Source organism: Podarcis cretensis (genome assembly GCF_951804945.1).
Source record: "Podarcis cretensis genome assembly, chromosome: 12".
NCBI classification, from domain to species: Eukaryota; Metazoa; Chordata; class Lepidosauria; order Squamata; family Lacertidae; genus Podarcis; species Podarcis cretensis.
In genome coordinates, this window is record NC_137181.1 from 22,844,766 (window position 1) to 22,862,530 (window position 17,765).

Below are 17,765 nucleotides of genomic sequence, written 5' to 3' on the forward strand. Positions count from 1 at the left end.
CACAAAGCTTGCAAATCACCTAACTGGAAGATGGATGGAGATTTAAACATAAATAAAATGAAAGCCTGATGTTTAGTTAACAGATACATTAACAGGAAAAGAGATTCCAACTGGAGTGAGCCATCAGCCATTAGTTGCCTAAAGTGCTTATTAAAACAAACACTGGCAATAAGTTATGGCTAAATAAGCATCAAGGACCACATTCAGCATTAATGAGCCTTTCAACTGTATCTGTGCCTTTTATATAAGGCTTCCACCTGCATACTATTGACAATGCTATTTCAGTTCTAGCTTTCCAATGCTGTGTAGTATACATAAATATTCAATTTATTTACATGTAAATTGCCCCTCTTTCCTGGGAAAACTGGTATTGGGGCTTGTACTGTTTAGGATTGTAGCCTAAGAGGTTTAGTTCTCATTTTGCAATTTCAGTCTCATATCTAAATTGTTAGGGAAAAGCTTTAAAAATACGCTCTATCATAGATCAAATATTTATTATAACCAATAACGCAAATGCACCTTGAGGTTCAACACAATACTTGAACAACCCTATGCATGTCTACTTAGAAGTAAGTCACATAAGTGTATATCAGACTGCAGTAAAAAAAAAAGAAAGAAAGAGTGCTCAGGAGTGCTAATAATAATCTCTATTTTTTTATACTGTAGCTGTAGCCAGCATACAGGGTTGCCATATGTCCTCTTTTTCCAGGGCATGTCCTCTTTTTCATGGGTATCTAAAACGAGAGTCGTCAAAGCGATCCATAGTTAAAAGGAGAAGTTGGAGGACTTTAGCAAGAGTAATAATGCCATTATCCAAATCTATGGTGTGATAACATTTGGAATGCTGTATACAGTTCTGGTTGTCTCACCTAAAAAAGGATGTTGTAGAGTTGGAAAAGGTTCAGAAAAAGGCAATGAAAATGATCGAGGGGATGCAAGGACTCCCCTGTGAAAAAGAGTTACAACATCTGTGACTTTTTAGTTTAGAGCAGGCATAGGCAAACTCAACCCTCCAGCTGTTTTGGGACTACAACTCCCATGATCCCTAGCTAACAGGACCAGTGGTCAGGGATGATGGGAACTGTAGTCCCAAAACATCTGGAGGGCCGAGTTTGCCTATGCCTGCTTTAGAGAAAAAGCAAGAAAGAGTGACATGATATAAATCTATAGAATTATGCTTGGCATGGAGGAAGTGGATAGAGAAAAGTCTGTCCCTCCCATAACAAGTTGAAAGATTCGCGATAGATAAAGGGACTTCTTCACACACCGCATAGTTGAACTATAGAACTCACTCCCACAGGAGGCAGAGGTGGCTTTAAAAGAGGATTAGACAAATTCATGAAGGAGAAGGCTCTTGATGACTACTAACCATGTTGACTATGCTCTGCCTCTGCAGTTGGAGGCAATAATGCTTCTGAATCCTAGTTGCTTGAAACCACAGGAAGGGAGAGGGCTCTTGAGTTCGGATCCTGATTGCGGGTGTTCCAGAGGGATCTGATTCGCCACTGTGAGAGCAGGATGTTGGAATGGACCATGAGCCTGACCCAGCAAGCTCATCTTATGGTATTAAGAGTAGCAACGCTGCCTTTGATTAGATACCTCACTTGCATATAATATATTTTGTAAGTTATGTACAGTGGTACCTCAGGTTAAGTACTTAATTCGTTCCAGAGGTCCGTTCTTAACCTGAAACTGTTCTTAACCTGAAGCACCACTTTAGCTAATGGGGCCTCCTGCTGCTGCCGCGTCGCCAGGGCCCGATTTCTGTTCTTATCCTGAAGCAAAGTTCTTAACCTGAAGCACTATTTCTGGATTAGCGGAGTGTGTAACCTGAAGCGTATGTAACCCTAGGTACCACTGTATTTTATAAACACACACACACACACACATATGTATATATAAGCAGGTGGCTGATAGGAGTAGTGACGGGACTTTTAAACTGTTTATCTATGATTTGTAGAATGTACGCATTTTGTCTTTCATCATCGTGCATAGATGTGTATTTAAGCCCTGGGTCTGATTGCCTTGTTCACTCAGATTATGCTAATCAGAGAGCTATAGCAAATTAGGTCAATACAAGTATGTGAACATCAATATGCAGCACTGTTCAAAACAAATATTTCGCTATCAAATGTATTATTATTCTCTTTAAAATATCTGTTCAATTCCAAGGGTGAGTTAGATAAATTTGACCAAATAAGGCCCACAGGGTACCTAATTAAATTCAATAGAAATTAATACTCCTGAGCAAAATCCATTTGCTTGGAATGCAAATCTGTTTCCTGCAATTCCTACGCAGTCCGACCTTTCTCTTTTTTTAGCCAGAATTCATCGGAACTCAGTTCTGGCACCTCTTGGGTGGGCGTCATTGCCTTTATAAGAGAACAAGGGAGGCGTTCATGTTGAGTTCCAGCACCTCTTTTTCTAGAAAAACAGCACAGTACCCGGTGCTATTTCTACAGTATAACACAATAGATAACCATAAATAATTATAAAAATAAATAAATAAAATCAGTCCCCATCACTTTCCACAAGAGCAGTATTAAAATAGCTGTGTGTAGCAATTGCATACTGCATTAACACACTTTTCTTCCTTATTAATTGTTTTCTATTTTGTAATATAGGGACGCGGGTGGCGCTGTGGGTAAAACCTCAGCGCCTAGGACTTGCCGATCATCAGGTCGGCGGTTCAAATCCCCGCGGCGGGGTGCGCTCCCGTTGTTCGGTCCTAGCGCCTGCCAACCTAGCAGTTCGAAAGCACCCCCGGGTGCAAGTAGATAAATAGGGACCGCTTACTAGCGGGAAGGTAAACGGCGTTTCCGTGTGCTGCGCTGGCTCACCAGATGCAGCTTGTCACGCTGGCCACGTGACCCGGAAGTATCTTCGGACAGCGCTGGCCCCCGGCCTCTTAAGCGAGATGAGCGCGCAACCCCAGAGTCGGACATGACTGGCCCGTACGGGCAGGGGTACCTTTACCTTTACCTTTATTTTGTAATATATGCAAGCTTTATTTTTAGCCCTTAACTGTGATTTGTGTCCAGCCCTGTTATTCGTGAAAAGGGCAACATTCCTATGCTATAGCGCAGTGCCTGTAGGCCAAAGGTTTTAGAAACCCTGCTTCAGTCTGTTTTATATGCCTGTGTGTGCATGTGTGCACATGTGTGACTAACCAAGGTCCTGTGTTAACAGGAGGGCCGGCAGCAAGCCAGGCTGAGCACCTTCTTCGTCGTAGTTCCCGGTTTATTGAATGTCCCCCTTATGAGGTGCATCAGTCTCCTTCGTTATTAACTTTTAGGAGGAATTTTAAAACATCCTTGTTTACCCTGTTATTTGATAGCTGAAAAACCTGCCCCTGGCAACCCTGATAGCTGAAAAACCTGCCCCTGGCAACCCTGAGATTATTAGTTTTGAGAGCAGATTATTGCTTTCAGAGTTTCTAAACTGTTTTTTAATTGCTTTTAGCGTTTTGCTTTTAATTTTTTAAAAGCAATTTTAATTGCATTGTTTTGGTGTTGACACGGTTGCTGCCCTGGGCTCCTTTGGAGGAAGAGCAGGATATAAATGTAATAATAAATGATTGATGAAGCTAAAGTAAAGATAAATAATAAATGAAAGATGGAGACTGAAGTGCACTACTGAGGAAAGGGGTCACCCCTGTGGGGCGGAGGTCCCACTCCCTTTCTTCAGATCTAATCAATGCTTAATTGGGAGGTGCTAAGTGCCTGAACCCCTTCATGGATCACTGCCTTGTCGTGGCGAAGGAGATGGAATAACTCCAAGAAGCTCTGAGCTATGCTGTGCAGGGCCACCCAAGACGGACACGTCATAGCCGAGAGTTTAGACTAAATGTGATCCGCCTGGAGAAGGAACTGGCAACCCACTCCAGTATTTTTGCCATGAAAACTCCATGGACATTAAGAAGGAGAATCTTTGAGAATAAATTTCCAAGGCATGCTCCAGTTCATGGGGTCACGGAGAGTCGGACATGACTAAGGCGACTAAACAACAACGAAGTACCTGAAACCACAGCCTCTGAGGTCCACAAGGTTAAATGCACAAAAGAGAAATGAAAGCAGCAGAACACAAAGCAAAGGTAACTTCACTCTCTATTTGACTAGTTTATTGATGTCTTCAAGTGATTCCTAACTAAACCAAGAGCTCCAAATTCTTCATGTACTATACATCTTGGTATCACAAACAATTACCAAGTGTGTTGCTGGAGCAAAGCATCTCTCCATTTTAAATATAACATTTAAAATGAAAGTGTGTTCAGTAGCAGTCACTTTTCTTCCTGTATGCCATATTTCAAGAAGATGCATCTTTTAATAAGTCTTTCAGTTTCACATAATATTTTCTGGCTTTTAGCAACTAAAATCTTAAGTTTACTCTTTCTTTCTTTCTTTTTTCTGTAGTAGCTAAAGCAATTTCTGCACCGCCTCCACTAATTACTGCCAAGGAGATTAGCTGCATTAGTTTTGCATGTAATTATTTGCTAATCAAAATGATTAGCACATTTTGCTAATCAATCACTCAAAGCGTACTACAGCTTAACAGAATGGAAGGGAGGGAGATCAACAACATACCCAGAATTCCTGGAGTCCACAGTGGAAGCAAAATTCATATAAAGTACTTCAACTGGAGATGAAATCACCAGTGCCATCAGTGCCTCTGTTTTCTGGCCAGGAGCGAATAGTGACAGCAATACCATTGTGTTGGTTAATGGGTTCCAATTCCATTTTCGATTAGTGGGTGTATCTACTATCAGTAGAAGTATCTGGTTGGTTGTAAAGGGGAAAGCTGGAATGCCACATTTATTTTGTATAGGAAGACTGAGGAATACAGGTAAAGCAGTGGTTCTGAACCTTTTTGTGGTCACAGACCCTATTGAGAATCTAATGAAAGCTATGGGCCCCCTCCCCAGAAAAAAAAGCATATGAACACATATGCACACAGTTTTGCATAGTGTCGCACACCAAGTGGTGCAAGATTCCAGGGGTTCTAGGCCCTTACCCACAGTTTGTGTTTCCTTTTTGGGAAGGAAGCACAGAAAAGACTGTGGTGTCTTTAGTATATATGGTTTATTTACACATATATCCAACCTGAGCCTTCGATGGAGGGGTTCAAAGCATCAACACCTCAAGAGGGCCTTGCTTCTTCCATAGCTGCAGCCTTGGATTCAAACAGACATTAAACATTGCTCTCTGACATTGCTCTCCCTCACTCTCTCCAACTTGCTGCTTTCCTTCTAGGTCACATGTGGGGAGGCGAACTGGAAGGTAAAGTTTTTTTGTGCACCTGCAAACTTCACGGTTGTCCCATGTCTGATTGATGATGTCTCCCTCTGGTGCCTGAGTGGTGCCTTTTTGGCTACTCCTGCACACAGTGAACTGTGATTGCTATTAGTACCATTTTTCATATTCTATGCATTTTTTAAGAGGCATGAGAAAGGTATGGGAAAGCAAAATCATGTTAGCCACAAACTGAGTATATATGTCTTGTTTTTTAAAGTTTATATAAAATTATATGCATTGGCATTCACATGTACAGTGGTACCTTGGGTTAAGTACTTAATTCCTTCCGGAGGTCTGTTCTTAACCTGAAACTGTTCTTAACCTGAAGCACCACTTTAGCTAACGGGGCCTCCTGCTGCTGCCACGCCGCCAGAGCACAATTTCTGTTCTCATCCTGAAGCAAAGTTCTTAACCTGAAGCAGTATTTCTGGGTTAGCAGAGGCTGTAACCTGAAGCGTATGTAACCTGAGGTACCACTGTATATATTTATATGGGTTAAAACTAAATTATTCCACATAATGCATTCACTGACACCTTAAATTAATTAAAGGGGCGATTCTTAGCTATTTCCCTTTTACGTAGCATAAGAAATGTGAATGAAGTATTTCAAACACCAATAAAGTGCTAGTTATGTGGGGTAATTGTAAAGATTACAGGTGCCCACTTTACATACATACAATTAACATTTACTTCAAAGGAAATCCCGGCACTTTTATCTCCCAGCAAATTGGCAGTGAGTAGATAAGAAGGAGACTCCTGTGCTATTATCAAATTAATAAGCATTGCAAACTAGGCATATCAAGAAATGGCATGTTTTGCTAAATGCATACATTAACTTCTGCTGGTGACCTGCATGTTTAATAACTCAATTGTGAATAATTATTAGCTGCACTAGATGCTTGGCTGTATCATAGTATTAGCAGTTTAGAATTTACAACTAGCAACTGGCAAACATTTTTGCCGAGGTCCTCAACAAGATTAAGATATGCGCACATACTCCCCTCTCCCTAATGTTTTGTTATGGTTAGTGACCACACAGAGAAATTAGAAGCAGCTCCTTCTAAGTAGCTCAGACTAAGAAACCAGACATGAATCAACAGCTTGATATTCTCAGGTAAAACCCTATTGGACAATTGTTCTATAAGTTCCTTGCTGAGCATGTAGCTGTAATACCCACTCTGACCACTAGAAGTGGTAGTGCTATTGTGCAGCTAAAACAAACCAAAGGCTCGTTTCTCCAATAAGGTGGCACAGAGTATATGGGCTGGCTGGCTGCAGAGGAGTTGTGGGAGACATCACCTGGAAAACTCCCAAGGGAAAAAGACTCATATCCAGGGGATTGGTGGTGGAACAAGGACGAGGGGTCAGAGGCTGAAGAGGCAACAGGGTTTAGTGAGCAGTAAGGGGCTGGGGCAGACAGCAGTCCAGAATCAGAGGCAGAAGAAAAGAGGGGTCAAGAGGCAGAGCAGAGGCAGACTGCAGAAGAATCCAGGGAGTCTCCCCCTCCTGCTGCAACCAGCTCCCCTTCCCCTGGTCTCCCAGAACATGCAGAGAAGGGAAGAGGGCAAAACAACGAGAGACAAGATGACAGAGCCTTAGGCTGCTGGCAGAGCAACCAAGGGAGGAGCCTTAGAGTGCGGTGGGAAGGTAGGGACCTTCAGTCCTTGCAACTTCCTCATTGGGGCAAGACCTACTGGAAAGAGTTGCTGTGATCACTAGACCTGCACTGTTTTGGTTTCCTTGAATGCAGAGTTAACTTCACTAACACCAGTGGGGTTTTTTTGTTGCTGACCTTCTCCTGACTCTCGCTCCTGACAGGCAGCTGTGTCCTCTTTCTTTTATCTCCACTGTTAAGACCTCTGTTGCATTCCATCTTTTCTGCTCTTTCAACTTTATCATGGACTCACATAAAATTTGGATTGGACCTCAAGGCTCTCTTACTCCATGCCCCTGCTGATGTAGAAAACAAAGCAGAACTCCCATCACATCTTGCTGTGATTCCTGGTAACCCAGTTGGACATGTTTGAATCCCTTGCCTTCTCTTACAATACTGTTTCTGCCTGTTGCAGCCATATACATTTGTATAAATGAGGGTCAAATTGCTACAAATTCCTGCCACTTGCCTTTTCCGCACCTCCCATTCCATACATATGCACATGTCATATAATATGTTATAGAAATAGCTACAGTCTCAACACCCCAGTCTTCCTGTATCTCTATCACTGCCCACGTCAGCTGGAACATCCCACTTTGTACTAAAGCAAGCACTAAAAATTAGATTTGTGCTGGTTTAGAGGTAAAACAACTTCAGCTGCCGTTGCAAGCCGTTCAGTTTTTGTTTTGCAGAGCACAGTAGGCTTCTATTGATGCAGGTTTTATGTTCATTTAATGAACACCATATGCCACAAAACCTCAGATTGAAATTGAAGAAGATTTTTATGCTAAGGGCTTGCAAACGTTTTATATTTATGAACCTCTAAAAAAAATAAGAAGTTCAGGCTCACACTCCATGTTTGCAGAAAACTTCTGCTCATTAAAGATTATCATAGAGAGTTATCACTGCAGGTTTTAAGTTACTGTACTGTCATTTATCATCTATAAAGCAATGTCGATTGGTAAGGGCTTCTTAAATCCTTATTTTGCTTTACGCACATATAAAACACCCTCTGGGGTAAGTCAATACTCCCATTTTATAGATAAATGTGAGAGGGAATGACTTTGCCACGGGTTCCAGTGAAGCCATGATAGAGAAAAGACTGAAATCCATGTGGCAAGGCATAAGGACCTGTGAATCTGGCAGGCTACTGAATGGACCTCCTCAGTAGAATCAGATGGCCACAGACCTCATAATCAACAGCCAGCTGTAAACAGCTGTAAACATCCTGGCTCTGGGATTGTAGCACTGGAGAACCTACATATGCCACCCCCCAAGAGACAAAGAAAGATAAATGATTGCTGGTTAATGTGCCTTATGCATACTACTGGTCTGATCCAGACTTAGTCATACAAAAAGTTCATCCACACTGTTGTTTAATGTGGATTATAAGTTCCCTGTACCTCCATTAATTCTCCATTGTCCATATGACATTCTCCTCCAAATCACAACTTCCCACTCTTCTCAGTGCTAGGTTTCTGTGTGTTGCCACTGTGCAGTGCTCTTGGAGTCACAAGACTCTGTTTTGCATTCCAGATACATTCCAGGCTGTTGGAAGTCTCACGGAAGACAGGAGACGGATGTGAGGTTACTGGTTTCCTGTTCCTTTGTTTTTCAGTTGCTCTTTGCTTTCACAGAGAGAGCATGTAACTCTGTCTGCGTAACTAGAAATAAAACTCTTTGCGAGTAGCTCATATTATCTCGGCTCCTTTCCCTGCGTGCTGAATACTCTGCGTAATGGGGAAACGTGCTTGGAGTCTCATCAAAGGCTCAGGTTGTTAATCATGTTGGAGGACTCGACTGGAAGAGTCGCTCGGTCAAACGCAAGTCCGACACTCAGACTGGATTATTTCATATCAGAGATACTTCCAAAAAGGGGAGAGTATGAGAAAATCCAGACCAAGTGAGGGGAAATGGTGGGAAGGCAGTGACTTGGAGGAGAACACCATGTGGACAATGGAGAATTAATGGAGGTACAGGAAGCTTATCACCCACGTTAAACAACAGTATATCTGAGCCATTGGAGTACACCCAGTGACTGTCTTGATTGCCATTGGTCTACTCCAAATATGACTATGTCTGGATCCAACGCTGTATTTAATAGCACTGGGCAATGTATTAATATGTACCAGCAAATTAAATCTCAGAAAATATTCTAAATATATAGGGCCGGTGCTACTCTATGATCAAGAGCAATAATAATGGGTCACCATGAATAGCATTAGATGAAGTCATCTTGAGGTTAATTGAGTACGTTATTTTCCTATAGAGGAAACAGCTCAGGACGGTAGGTGGTTCTGCAAAACAGAAAGAGGAAGTTCACACACACACACACACACAAACATATATATATATATATATATATAAGTTTTCAGTTTTTTACATTTCAAAATAAACATTTTACAAACTTTAAAATATCCAATGACTTCCATTTTTCTCCTTCCATGGTTCATATTACATATAATACATTCCTGCATATTTTACTCTAAACATTCAAATCAATTTTCCACTTCTACATCAATCACATATTGTTTACTCTGTTGAGTTTATCTTAACACTGCCAGCATTTTCAGCTGTGTACAATTATTTTCTATATATTCAATAAATATTTTCCACTCTTCTTTAAATATACGTTCTTGTTTCTTTCTTATTCTGTGTGTTAAGCCTGCAAGTGCTGCATATTCTAACATCTTAAGCTGCCAATCCTCTTTACATGGGACCTTGCTCACTTTCCATTTTGGGGCTAACAGAACACGGGCCGCTGTTGTTGCATACATAAATAAACTTTTCTGACACCTGGGGATTTCTGTCTGCGTTAGTCCCAACAAAAAAGACTCTGGTTGTTGCTTTTTTGGAAGGTAAATTTAAACATTTTTTTCAACTCATTATAAATCATTTCCCAATATTCTTTTACCTTTCTACATATCCACCACATATGTAAGAAGTTATCCCATTTCTTTACACTTCCAACACATATCTCATTCTGCTTTACACATCTTAATAAGCCTAATCAGAGTTAAATACCATCTATGAATCATTTTCAAATAGTTCTCTTTCAGAGAATAACACATGGTAAATTTCAAGTCACTTTTTCAGAGTTTCTTCCAGAGGTTTAGGTATATAATGTGTCCTATATCTATTGCCCAGTGTGTCATTGATGCTTTAACTGTTATTTTGTAACAGTTATTTTTCACATTGTGAGCTTTGGTCCAAAACTCCATTTTTATTTTTATTTTTATTTTGTCTACCATAAGCATATCACATATCTGGTGGTATTGTAACCAGTTCGTAACTTGGCTCCTTAAGTTCTTCATAGGTTCCAGTCTGGGTTCGCACCCTGCAAAGTCCAGCAATTCCCTGTAAGTCACCCATTGTCTGTCCATATTAACTCTCTTAATTGTAATTGCTTCGATGGGGTGTTTTTTCTTTCTAGCAGATTTTTATATTTCTCCCAAACTCTATCCAAATTCTTCCTGATAATGTGGTTCATAAAACTCTTATAAATTTTTGCTTTCCCATACCAAAGACATGCATGCCAGCCGAATTTTAAGTCATGACCTTCCAAATCTAAAATGTCTGCACTGTCCAATACAATCCATTCCTTTAACCAACACAAACAAGCTGCCTGCAATTGCAGGTCTGGCAGGGCAAAGCCTCTTCCTTTTGTATCTATCAACATTTTAAATTTAATTATTGGCTTTTCCCCTGCCAGATAAATTTAGAAATATATTCTTTCCATTCTTTGAAGTAGTTTGCATTATTTACAATCGGAACAGAAAGAGGAAGCTCTTAAAACTGGATCTTGTTGTGCATCTCAAGCTACAGACCTTCTTGGAGGTGATACAGAGCAGCAGCCGCTGCCGAATGATTAGACAGTGAAGGTTAAAAAGGACCATAAAAGATAATTGCTGAAGCCCAGCCAAGCAGTGATTAAGACAAAAGTATGGAGTTCAGCCAAGCTGGAGAGCAGATAAGGGTGACTCCTGGTCAGGATTTTGCCATTGTTGTGGTACAGAGATAATGGAGTCAGATGGTCCCAGAACTGCCACTTTGAAAGTTAAGAGATTCTGCTTAGAGGGAAGGAGATACCCTTGAGAGGTATTGCAAAAGACTTCAGCACAGGCCTGCACAACTTGTCACCCAGCAAGCAAAATGCAGCCCACCAACTCAGTGTACGTATGTCTATACTAAATCTGTTTTTGAAACCTTCCTAGGATGGCAAAAACACATCAGCTCTCATGTACTTGCAGGCTGAAATTAATGGCTGATGGACTCTGTTTGGCTTGGTAGGTCTTGAGTTGTGAAACCCTCACAGGGAGTCAGTAGCTCAGGACTGATTAATGTCACTGTTTTTCTTTCCACTGAGAGCTTTATAATGTAATTCAACATTATGAGTGGCTCAGAGTGTCCTCTGAACATAACCTACAGCGGTCCACCTTGCTTTTTGAAATGCCCAGCTCATGCTGGCCTGTGACTCAACTATGCATTTATCCATGGACAAGTCTCTATTTGCATCCCCCAGCTATCATTTGCTGACTTGAAAGGTTCACCGTAATGTAGGGAAATTTTCATTTCCCACCACCACTAGGTGGAAATGTTGAGACATGTTTTGACAGATAACCTGGGAAAACCTTCAAGTGGTCATTTCCCTTAATCTGAACTGCTCTCCATTTATGCACATAATCTAATTTGGCTCCGAAAAGATGCTGCTGTTTGACGACTTCCAACAAATACAGCAACTAGCTACCTGGGACTACCAGTTATGCAGAACATCAGTTCACCAGTCCTTGAACAATGCTGCCTCCCAGTCTGTTCCCACGTGCAAATTAAAGTGCTGGTGCCACGGATGGCCCCATACACTTTCTACCCAAGGTTAATGACAAAATGGCATCCCTCTCTCAATTCCATGTACCAAAGCCAACCTGACTGACAACTGAATCTTTCTTCAACATAGGTGATGAGGTAACGTCTTCCACTGCACCTGAGCACAGCAGGCTCATTTAGGGACTCAGGCGAGGTAATGTAATGCAGATAGTTCTGCCCTCCCAACTGACACACATACACATACACCTTGGGATCACACTGGCCTGGGTTGCTGCTCAACCCTAAAATCCTAAAAGCCGTAGAAGCTTTCCTGAACGATGCATTCATCACCAGAGTCTCTCTTCTAGATCCATCCATCCTGTCTGATATGAGCTATGTGATGATCAGAGGGAGGGCCTTTTTTGGTCAAGGCCCCAATTTATAGAAAGTCCTCTCCATACAGTATTAGATTTGTGACTGCGTTTTGCTAAGTATATTTTCTCCATTGATCATTTTTTGAAATAATGCATAGGAGGTAGCCACATTTTAGTTTCCTGCTTATGCCGTAGGCTGCAGAGTAAGCCCGGCTGAACTGTGTAGACCTTATTTCTGAATAGACATGCATAGCATTACAGTATATTGTTTGCTATACTTTCCACAGGGGGCCAGCACACCACCTAGCCTTGCCTTATCAATGGTGGAGGGGAAATGCCAAGAAATTGATGCACAGCCTTACCCACCACCTCCCTCTCCCCTGGCAACATAGGCCACATTCACACCAGACATTTAAACTACAGTGACACCATTTAAACACTCATGGCTTCCCCCAAAGAATGCTGGGAGCCATAGTTTGTTAAGGGTGCTGAGAGATTTTAAGAGACCCTTATTCCCCTCCTAGAGCTACAATTCCCAAAATTCCCTATAAAGCAGGACGCCACTCTGGAATTGTTGCTCTGGAAAGAGAATAAGGGTCTCCTAACAACTTTCAGGACCCCTAACATAGGAGCCAACTCCTAGAGGCCAAGGTCCCTTCAGCTCCCCCCCAAATTTTTTTGAGGAGGCCAGGGCCCCCAAAGTTGGTGGGCATAGCCATTCAAATGGTGTGTGTGTGCCATGTCATGTGATTGATTATGGGGGGTTGGGGCTTACCTGTGCCCCCTCCCCACCAATGTTTCATTCAAGTTGTCTCCCCTGACCCCTAATGAACTGCACAGTTCCCTGAACTCTTTGGGGGAATCTATGAGTGTATCAAATGGTATCAAAGTGCTTTAAATGCAGTGCTTTTTTCTGGCGGTATGCACACCCCTAAACATTTTGTGAATCTTTGTACTTTTGTCCATTTACTGTATTTATTTTTCCCAATTTGAACTATAAGATGATGATTTTCTTGATTCAAAATAAGAGTACCCCTAAACATTTTTTAAAGAAAAAAGCCCTGTTTAAATGTATGGTGACTTCTACATTCTTTGAGCAAGTAAATGTTCATTGTTCTTTTCCCACCTCTGAAGAATAACCCAACCTACCAAGATCCCTCACATGAGACTTCCGGTCGGCGCCAGCGTTTAATGGCGGTCCGAGCCTCGAGCTCCGAGGCAGGACTGCTTCGCTAGTTCGGGTCTTACCCGCTACGGCGAGCGGGGGACCCCTAAAATCACAGGCGCGGAGCCTGTGAACAAAGGAGATTCGGTGGGCACCTTTTGCGCCCCCCGGTACTGTGAAGGAGCCTTTTTAAAGGCTTCTGAGCGGCATCGGGGCAAGCGCGGTGCTGAGAGTCGTCACCCAGCTAGCGGAGTGAAGCCGCGTTGCCATGAACGGAGAGCGCCGATTCCTTCCTGTAACTGAAAATTGACTACAACACCCGTGAGTAAGACTGAGAGATTGACGGGACACTAAAATTTGAAATTTGGCTGAAAACGGGAAAGGCATAAACTAAGGAAGTCTGCCTCCCCGGAGCTGCATGAGAAACAAAGCAACGAAAAACTAAGCTGCATTTGAAGGGAAAAATTTTTCTTTTTTTTTTAAGCTGTCAAACTGACATCGGACTTAAACTTCCCCCCCGACAGGCAGGAGAAGGGGGGAAGGGATTGGGACATTGTTATCCTGCTGGAAAATTACTGGGAAAATAAGACCTTCCACTGCCAAACCCCCCAGGTCGGGCTGCCCAAACAAGACACCGGGATGTGAACTGTCATTTTAAACTTTTTAAAGTGGGGGTTTGTTTGTAACAAAGTTACTGGACTTTAGATTACCCTGCTGCACCTTGGATACATTGAAAGACAGAGAGTTTACAGTTTGGACATTGGAAATCACTGGCTACTGTTATACTTTCTTGCTCCTTTGTTTTTCCTTGCCATTTGGATACAATTGAATGCTCCCTCTAGAGGGTTTCAAGTGAAATTGTTGCATTGAAAAAGTAACAGTGGGATTTTCCACTTGGAAACTATTTTTGTGAGAACGACCTTGAGGATATGAGTGGCCCAACAGAAGAGATAGTAACAAGGCTTAAAGCAAAACAATCTCAGAAGAAAAGGGGTTCAATATCAGGAACTGCACCAGCTGCACAGGAAAAAGCAGCAACAGCTTCTATGGATCCTATGACACAGGCACTCCTTAAAATAAATCAATCTCTGGAAGCACTGACAAAGCTGTCGACAGAGAACTCCAAAAAATTGACAGAGTTGACAGCAAGATTAGATGTTAATACAGCCAGCGTAACGTCTAATACAGATTCCATAAATAGATTAATTCAGGAGAGCTCTGAAACACGAAAGATTGCAGAAAATGCAAAAAATACTGCTGAGGAGACAAGGGAAAAGTTTGGGCCTATCATTAAAAAAGTGAATGAGCATGATGCAGCCCTCTCCTTACTGGAACTTCAGAGGAAAGAGAAAAACCTAAAACTAAGACTGGTTCCTGAAGGGGAAGGGGACAACCTTGTGGAATTCCTTACAGAGAACTTTATATCTTTCTGGCAAGAGGAATGGGCCGAGGAAGACGAATTTGAGATATCAACAGCCTTTCGACTGGGCAGGAGACAGGACAAGAAACCAAGGGATTGTCTAATTACACTGAGATCAAAGGAAGAAAGAGATAAAATACTGAATCTACATTATCAAAAGTCATTGCTGATCCAAAACAGTCAAATACAGATCTTTAAAGACATTCCCAAGTACATTTTAGAGGTGAGAACCCTCTACAAAAATTTAGTTGACCTGCTGAAGAAAAATACTATACCATTCAGATGGGAGTTCCCACAAGGATTGTCCTTTAACTTTAAAGGAAGGAAGATCAAAATAAAAACAATTCAGGACAAGGAACAGTTTCTGGAGAGATACGCGGAGGACCTGCAGAAAGGAACTGTAGAGGAGAAAGAACCACCTGACATAGCAAATCTATCATTTGGACTTTTACCACCACCATCGGAGGAAGAACAGAAGCTTGGAGCAGTTGGAGGAACAGGTACTTAAACACAAAATGTCTCTGCAACTTCTTAGCTGGAATTGTAACGGCTTGAACCTTCCTCGGAAAAGACGACAAGTTTTTCACATTTTGAAGAGAGAACAATTAGATTTAATATGTCTGCAAGAAACCCATATTGCCAGGATACACAGGAAATTATTGATAAATAAGAGGCTTGGTCAAGAATTTATCTCATCAGACAAAGTGAAGAAAAGAGGTGTGGTGATCTATGCAAAGGAAAAATTGGCTCCAAAATTGATATTTAAAGATGAACAAGGAAGATACCTGGCAATTGAAATACAAATTCAAGGAGAAAAGATTTTGATTGTTGGAGTATATGCCCCAAATGAGGGGAAGGCCGAATTCTTCAAGAAGCTGCATGAGACACTAGTCGACTTTATAGACTATAAAATCGTAATGATGGGAGATATGAATGGAGTTGTCTCAACAAACATGGATAAAGCACAGAGACAAGTGATTTCAAAAGAAGGGAGACTACCAAAGATTTTTTTTGAAATGACTGAAACTATGGACTTGATTGATATATGGAGAACAAGGAATCCTCTAGAGAGAGAGGGAACTTTCTTCTCTGAGGCAAAAATGACATGGACAAGAATAGACCAAATTTGGATTTCTAGTAGTCTGGCGTCAAGAACAAAAAAAGTAGAAATCTGCCCAAAAACTTGCTCCGACCATAATGCTGTGAAGATGGAGATGAAACTAACAACAACTGGATCCTTTAGATGGAGAATGAATGACACCCTACTTAGAGATGAAGAGATTTATAAGAAGGCCCTTAAAACATTAAAAGACTATTTTGAGATAAATAGGAAAACAGAAGTGGAGAAAAGAACAATTTGGGACGCAAGCAAAGCCGTGATGCGAGGTTTCCTAATTCAACAGAATTCTATAAAGAGGAAGAAACAAAATGAGAGGAAAGAAAAAATCTTAGAAAAAATAAAAGAAGGAGAGAGGAAATTGAGGTCCAAACCAAAGTCCCATGAGATTTTGAGAGAAATAAAGTTTTATCAGATGCAATACATGGAGCTCATGAACCAACAGATAGAATGGAAGATAAAGCAAATGAGACAAAGAACTTTTGAATCAGCGGATAAATGTGGGAAACTTCTGTCATGGCAATTGAAAAAAAGCCAGAAAATGAACACCGTGACAAGTCTAGAAATGGATGGGAAAATTATCCACAAACCTAATGAGATAAATAATTGTTTTCAAAGTTTTTTCAAGAAATTGTATGCACAAGGGCCAATTAACGAACAAGAAATAGAAGAATTCATCAGAAAATACGGTTTACCAAAAATTTCAGAACAAAGTAAAAGGATTTTAAATGAGGAAATAACAGAACAAGAAATAGAGGGTGCCATTCAAAATATGAAATTGGGAAAATCACCAGGACCAGATGGCCTGACGGCTAAATATTACAAAATGCTGAAAGAATGGTTGATACAACCACTGAAGGAAGTTTGCAATGAAATTCTGAAGGGGAAAAAGGCACCTGAATCGTGGAAAGAGGCTTTCATCTCACTTATACCGAAGACAGAGACTGAGAAGAACCAGGTCAGAAACTACTGCCCTATATCTTTACTTAATGTGGATTACAAAATTTTTGCAGACATTTTGGCAAAAAGATTGAAAAGAGTGTTGATAGAGGAGATTCATAAGGACCAAACAGGCTTTCTCCCAGGGAGACATATGTCAGACAATGTGAGGAACATTATAGACATTTTGGAGTTGTTAGACGTTGACATTAACAGGAAGGCAGTTTTGATTTTTGTGGACGCGGAGAAAGCCTTTGACAATATCTGTTGGACTTTTATGAAAAAGAATCTCCAAGGGATGGGGGTAGGCCAAGGTTTTGAAAACGGTATAGGTGCAATATATTCCAAACAAAAAGCTAAGTTAATTGTAAACAATGTGGTAACAGAAGAAATATCCATAGAAAAAGGTACACGGCAGGGATGCCCAATATCCCCTCTGCTTTTTATATCAGTCCTGGAGGTTTTGTTAAATATGATTAGAAAGGACCAGTTGGTTAAAGGAGTTCAGGTCGGAGTTAGACATTACAAACTAAGAGCATTTGCAGATGACCTAGTATTGACCTTGCAACAGCCAGACACTAGCACTAAAAGAGTATTAGAATTAATTGAAATATTTGGTCGAGTAGCAGGTTTTAAATTGAACAAACAAAAAACGAAAGTGTTGGAGAAAAATTTAACAATGGAAGAAAGAGAGAGTTTTCAGAATGAAACAGGCTTGGAAATAACAAAAAGGGTAAAATACCTGGGGATAAATTTAACGTCCAAGAATGTGAACTTATTTAAGGATAATTATGAAAAAAGTTGGTTAGAAGTAAAGAAGGATCTGGAAATATGGTCAAGGTTGAAACTTTCCTTGTTAGGCCGAATTGCTACTATTAAGATGAATGTATTGCCTAGAATGCTGTTTTTATTTCAGACGTTGCAGATTTTGGACAAGATGGACTGTTTCAAGAAGTGGCAGAAAGACATATCAAAATTTGTCTGGCAGGGCAAAAAGCCTAG

The 17,765-nt window shown here is 41.1% G+C and overlaps 1 long non-coding RNA gene across 1 annotated transcript in view; it reads right to left on the reverse strand.

The window, feature by feature from the left end:
* Positions 1-793: 793 nt before the first annotated feature.
* LOC307199795 overlaps positions 794-17,765 on the reverse strand; it is a 70,511-nt gene continuing 53,539 nt past the window's right edge. Inside the window, exon 5 of the long non-coding RNA XR_013832200.1 lies at positions 794-946. This is a non-coding gene — a long non-coding RNA (uncharacterized lncRNA). The remainder of the gene's footprint in view (positions 947-17,765) is intronic.